Source organism: Lipophrys pholis, assembly GCF_963383615.2.
Source record: "Lipophrys pholis genome assembly, chromosome: 14".
Taxonomy (NCBI): Eukaryota; Metazoa; Chordata; class Actinopteri; order Blenniiformes; family Blenniidae; genus Lipophrys; species Lipophrys pholis.
The window spans coordinates 28,566,595-28,573,213 of NC_137633.1; positions in this window are offsets into that span (position 1 = coordinate 28,566,595).

Sequence of the window (6,619 nt, forward strand, 5' to 3'; positions counted from 1 at the left end):
GTCAGAGGACGGTCAGGGTCCTGTCACTAGGAGGGTCAGAGGACGGTCAGGGTCCTGTCACTAGGAGGGTCAGAGGACAGTCAGGGTCCTGTCACTAGGAGGGTCAGAGGACGGTCAGGGTCCTGTCACTAGGAGGGTCAGAGGACAGTCAGGGTCCTGTCACTAGGAGGGTCAGAGGACGGTCAGGGTCCTGTCACTAGGAGGGTCAGAGGACAGTCAGGGTCCTGTTACTAGGAGGGTCAGAGGACGGTCAGGGTCCTGTCACTAGGAGATATGGGATCAACTACTTTATCAAATCCAGTTAAGAGTTGAATTGCCATATCATCTACTGTTGATTCTAAAAGATCTAAAAGTTCCAGTTACTCTTCCTCGCTCAAATCCTGAAGGGTCCAGTAGTACAATACCTCAGTGTGATGTTTCTGCACATAATTTACCTTGTGACTCCGACACATCATGTGTTGGCAGATGTTATTGAAACGAAGCGTCAGTTTGCAGCTCTCACACAGGAAGAACGACATCTGGAAGGTCCTCTGGCACTCCAACACAGTGCCCCGGCCGGGTTCAGTATCCACTTTTTTAAAACTCAAGTATATTATAAGTTGCGTTTCCAGTGTCTCTGAGGACCGCTGCCATGGAAACAGACACCCAAATCGCAAACTTTTCAAAAACGCTCCATCGCCGTGGAAACGCGGGAATGAGTTATGGAACATAACGAACATGTCTGGTAAATATGAGAGGAAGTTGTGGAAAACTCAAATAGAACATGAAAACTCCCCACCAAAGTTTAAAACCAGAAACTTTCTCTGAGTGACTGAGGGAGACTTTGACGCTCTTTTCAGAGGTACTGAGCAGGTAAGACTCAACATGTTGAGGATGTCTGAGTTCCTTCTGTCTCTTCCTGGAGTCCCACTGACTCCCTGATATTGACATGAGGTTTAGACCATCTGCTGGATAAATTATCGTTACGGCTGAAGATCTGAAGATGATGCTGTTTTCTCTGAGGGCTCAACGTGATGGAGCTCAGTGACTCTGGCTGCTCTCTGTTGATCCAGCCATCTCATTAGAACTGGCTTCATTGTAAATCATTGTAAAAGGCTGAATCCTGTTCGTAGTCCTACTTGAAAATAACATGCTGTATGAACAATCTCAGCCCCTGGCCAGCTCAGTAGGTAGAGCATGAGACTCTCTGTCTCAAGGTAGAGGGTTCATGTCCCCCGTCCAGCTCAGTAGGTAGAGCATGAGACTCTCTGTCTCAAGGTAGAGGGTTCATGTCCCCCGTCCAGCTCAGTAGGTAGAGCATGAGACTCTCTGTCTCAAGGTAGAGGGTTCATGTCCCCCGGCCAGCTCAGCTGGTAGAGCATGAGACTCTCTGTCTCAAGGTAGAGGGTCCATGTCCCACGCCGGGCGCCACCTTCCTGTGGGCTCTCCACCTTCCTGTGGGCTCTCCACCTTCCTGTGGGCTCTCCACCTTCCTGTGGGCTCTCCACCTGCTGGAAGGTTCTTAATGGTGCAATGTGATCTGGGTGACGGTGCTCAGACTGACACCACCACCACCCGGGGACGGAGAAGAGGGAGGAGCTGGATGGATGGATGGATGGATGGAGGGATGGATGAATAATCTCCCATGTAGTGAGTTACAGAGCCAATTTTTTTTAATTTTTTTAATTTTTTTACAGAATACAATTCGACTCTAAACATCAAGGTTTAAACATTCAAACCGACTCTGATTACCAGTGATATTAGTCTTTAACTGCTGCCTGCATGCAACAAATCTGCATTGTTATGCCCAACAGGGGAATTCCTCATGCTATTTTTACTCCTTTATACATTTTATATATTGACCTTAAAGCGTTGAGCTCACTACGTCAGCAATCCCGTGAGAGCATTTGACCCGACACACAGATTGGATGTTGCGAGCAGGAACATTGTACTGTGTTATGTAAATTGTAAAATTGCAGTATGTCCTCTGTTTTCATTAAACCTTATTTTCTTTGGGTTGGCGTGGCTTTAGGATGTTTTGTTCAATATTATGGAGGAAAAGAAATCCCATTCATGTGAATTCATGTGTTAACAATCTGCTACTTGTATTCACCTGCGGCTGGATTTAAATTTTGATGTGAGGTCCTCGTACTGTGATAGATTACGTAACCGCAGGCCCATGGGCACAAACAGAAAAGGTCTCCTCTCGGTTTGCTGAGGACAAACATGCATCAGGAGAACGAGCTCCAACATGCTGTTTTGTGTCTCTCGCTGCGTAGCTTCTTTACATCGTGTCACGACATTTCTGACACTTTAAAATCACATCTTTACAATTTTACACTTGTTAGGGTCTGATTTTCATTCTCCCTTCAGTCCTTCTGGGTCTGTCTATACAAACGTGGCTTTTCAGGGGACATCCTATGTCTTTGATCCTTTGAGTAATACATTTGGAATAAGATCACTCTAACTGACTTCCTGTGCGGTGAGAATTTTGCTCAGTCAGTTATTTTCACTAATCTCTCCATTCTATTAATATTATATCACTATTAAATTATACATATTTGAAGATATTTTTGGGGATCTTTTTGATTTTTCATGCCTTTTTGGTCATTTTTAATGTATTGTACATGTCCCTTCATTTTCACTCTTTTTTAACAGGCTAACATTGTAGATAACTGTATTTCAGCAGCAGCTTTTAAACTAGGTTACATCGAAGAAAATAATAATTACAACAACTGATTAAAAGTAATTTAACGGCACCGTCCAATTCAGCAGCACCATCAGATTACGACAGATGAGATCATTTTAAGAAGGCAGGCAATATTTCTTATGGTTATTTCCGGCCCATGGACTCTGACAAAAAGTGTTTTTTTTAAATGTTTTCCTGAGTATCAATAATGGAGACCCACACAAAACCTCAAACTAAATGTGATGTACATAGGGACCAGTCCCTTCTCCTCTTAAAACAGAGTGAAAGCTAATAATCAGCTGATTATTGTGGGATGTGCTGGCAGGCGGTGCAGTGAAGCTGATATTGAGGTAATGTTTTAGATTTTATTGATATTAATGAGAAGTCTGGCAGCAACAATGTAATAAATGGATTCTGGTTATTTTTGATTTGGATATTCTCGACTTTCTGACTACATAGTGAGAGTATCCAAAGTTTCATTTCTGTGCAGAGTTTATATGGTTTCCCAGTTTCCAGTCCAAAGTTGATGTGCTTAAACTTTTGTTGTGAATGTAACTGCAATTTAAAAAAAAAAAAGTGGTATAGAAAATTAATAGATGGGATTATAATGAAATACGATAATATAATCAGCACTGTCAAACATATTTTAGCTGAGAGGCCACATGCAGCGCAATTTCATCTCAAGTGGGCTGGACTGGTAAAATAGTAATAATAACATTTAGATTCAACTTTAAAGGTTTTCTTTGTTGTGGGGCAGAATGTACGTGATGAGAATGTCAATATTTTAATAAAACCAAACAATTACGACGGGAAATGACTACAATCTCGACATGAAGTCAATTTTAATGAAATCTTTTGGTGCATATGTAACCAACTGACAGCAGAACCCAGAGTCTGACAGCTAGTTATCATCGGTCCAAATGTACAAGATTTATTGGACAGAAGTGCATTCCCACATCATAACACCTTCACAATAAACCGTGAAAACAATTGTATCTCACACAGAAAAAGAAAAGGGAGATGAGTACTAAAAACAGTCTGTGAAGTGGAAAGTATAGAAAATGTCTGAATGTTCTAAAAAAAAATTTAAATCAGAAAGTGCTGGCCAGCAAGAAAAATTGATTAGAGCTCTGCAAAATGTTGCAGAAAAAAATGAATGTGAGGTTGCGGTTACTGAAAAGGAGCCCAGTAGAGGGCGCAGTTTCACGAGGAGCAGACCTCCTTAATGGTCCAGGGAACGGAGACAGACCAGGAACCAGCCGGGCAGGCTAAGAGGAGGACATTCCGAGTCGCAGGTGGCACGGAGACAGAAAAGTCAGAGAGGACGGAAAAACATGACATAAAAGTTAAATCAAATAAACAATAATAAACGATAAATCAAGCAGGGTTACACACAATCCAGTGAAATGTCCAGAAAACTTCTCCTATAGCTGTTGCATTCTGGGTGTATTTACAAACTCACTCTGACAGCGTGGCTTTGAGCAATAAGGTAGCTAACTTTCGTATCGCAGCTTGGATCTCGGTGTTGTATTGTGTTGTGTTGTGTTGGGTTGGGTTGGGTTGGGTTGGGTTGGGTTGTGTTGGGTTGTGTTGGGTTGTGTTGTGTTGTGTTGGGTTGGGTTGGGTTGGGTTGGGTTGGGTTGGGTTGGGTTGGGTTGGGTTGGGTTGTGTTGTGTTGTGTTGTGTTGGGTTGGGTTGGGTTGGGTTGTGTTGGGTTGGGTTGGGTTGGGTTGGGTTGGGTTGGGTTGGGTTGGGTTGGGTTGGGTTGTGTTGGGTTGGGTTGGGTTGGGTTGGGTTGGGTTGGGTTGGGTTGGGTTGGGTTGTGTTGTGTTGTGTTGTGTTGTGTTGGGTTGGGTTGGGTTGGGTTGGGTTGGGTTGGGTTGTGTTGGGTTGGGTTGGGTTGGGTTGGGTTGTGTCTGCTTCTCTTAAGAATTTGGTTAAAAAAAATGCTTTCTTTAAATATTTACCATTTGTTTAGTGGTTTAGTGGGACTAGAGCCTCTTGTGGGCCGGTTCTGGCTCACGGGCCTGATGTTTGTCAGCCCAGATAAACAAAAATCCAAAGGCACAAAAACCCGTATTGATTAGCCTTGACTAAATGCTAGTAGCAACAACTAGCAAGCTCAGGGATCCCCACGAGAAAGAACTCTGAAGAGAGATGGACCAAACCATTACCATTGCAGGAGTACGGACTGGCGACGGACCAAACCATTACCATTGCAGGAGTACGGACTGGCGACGGACCAAACCATTACCATTGCAGGAGTACGGACTGGCGACGGACCAAACCATTACCATCGCAGGAGTACGGACTGGCGACGGACCAAACCATTACCATCGTAGGAGTACGGACCAAACCATTACCATCGCAGGAGTACGGACTGGCGACGGACCAAACCATTACCATCGTAGGAGTACGGACTGGCGATGGACCAAACCATTACCATCGCAGGAGTACGGACTGGCGACGGACCAAACCATTACCATCGCAGGAGTACGGACTGGCGACGACCATCTGGCAGCTCCAGGCTTTTAGGGGCGGAGCCTCTGATGAGCCACAGGTGAGACGAGTTGTCCTCTCGCACGGCTGCGCCAGCCTTGTTATCCAAATGCGAGAGGGAGGAGGGAACACTAAACACAGAACAGGAAGACCACGCCCACCAAAACAAACACAACACAAAACATAAAACTGCCAGGACCGGACCCACCGAACCCACCGGACCCACCGGACCCACCGGACCCACCGGACCCACCGGACCCACCGGATCCTAACTCAATAACAGTACCTAACCGTTGTTTTGCTCCATTGTTTCTTTCATCATGTGAGATTCATTATTGTTCAATTTGGAACAAAGCATGCGGCTCGTTGTGAATGTGTGTGTTTAACAGTACCTTGTAACTCAGCCGTCGAGCCGCTCGTGTGTGAGAGTCGTGATCTGATGATGTCAAAGTGAGCCAAGGCTGGACTTTCATCTCCCACTTCTGCTGGCTTCAAACGGGCCACACGCACACACACACACACACACACACACACACACACACACACACACACACACACACACACACACACACACACACACACACACACACACACAGGGGGCCCTGCATCCTCCCACACACCTGGGATTCCATCCTCCAGAGACCACCGGACGGCGGGGGCCTTGGCAGAATCTGACAGATCTGTCCGGCCGGTCACCCGATAAAGACCGACACGTCATCACACGTCAGATGACGCTCCGAGGAAGGCTGCAGTCGCAGCCGAAACATGTCAGCAAGGTAAAAAACTGTTCCTGCATTTACCTGTGGTTAAAAAATAATCTATACATGTGTAGTTAGAACGACAAAATGAACTCAATTCAGCTATCTATTTATGTTCCTCCAGTGTAGCGCGGCAGTGTACAGAGGCAGAACTGGAAGTGATTAGTCCTGATTAAAGGTGAGACCGGTTCCACCTGGAGAGGTCACAGATAATCTCACTCATGTTCATGCTAACTCCATACAGACCAGACTCAAACTGGAGTATTAACCATGACGCCATCATGTGGCCTTGTCCTTATAATCAACATCTTCAAAGCAACATGCTGCTTTCAATGGACTCAGGGATGGTAAATTAGAGAGAAAGCCTTTCCATCATTATGTCTGTCATTCCAGGAGCAGTTCGTCATGCATCCGTCTTCAAACACATTAATCTCATGTGTTTGAGGAAGAAAACATCCAAACTCCACATGAAATATTCTCCTGCATTAAATCAAACCCAACATTCCTGCTGTGAAGAGATGGGGCAAACCACCACACCAACCAACCAGGGTCACTTTCAATAGCTTCGATTTAGTTGTTCATGTAAATTACAGGCACAGTTCAACATCTGCAGGATTTCTTTTTTTTGCAACTGAGTTGCATGAGAACATTGATTTGTGTGCAGCTAAAGCGGAGCATGCAGCCAGACACCTAT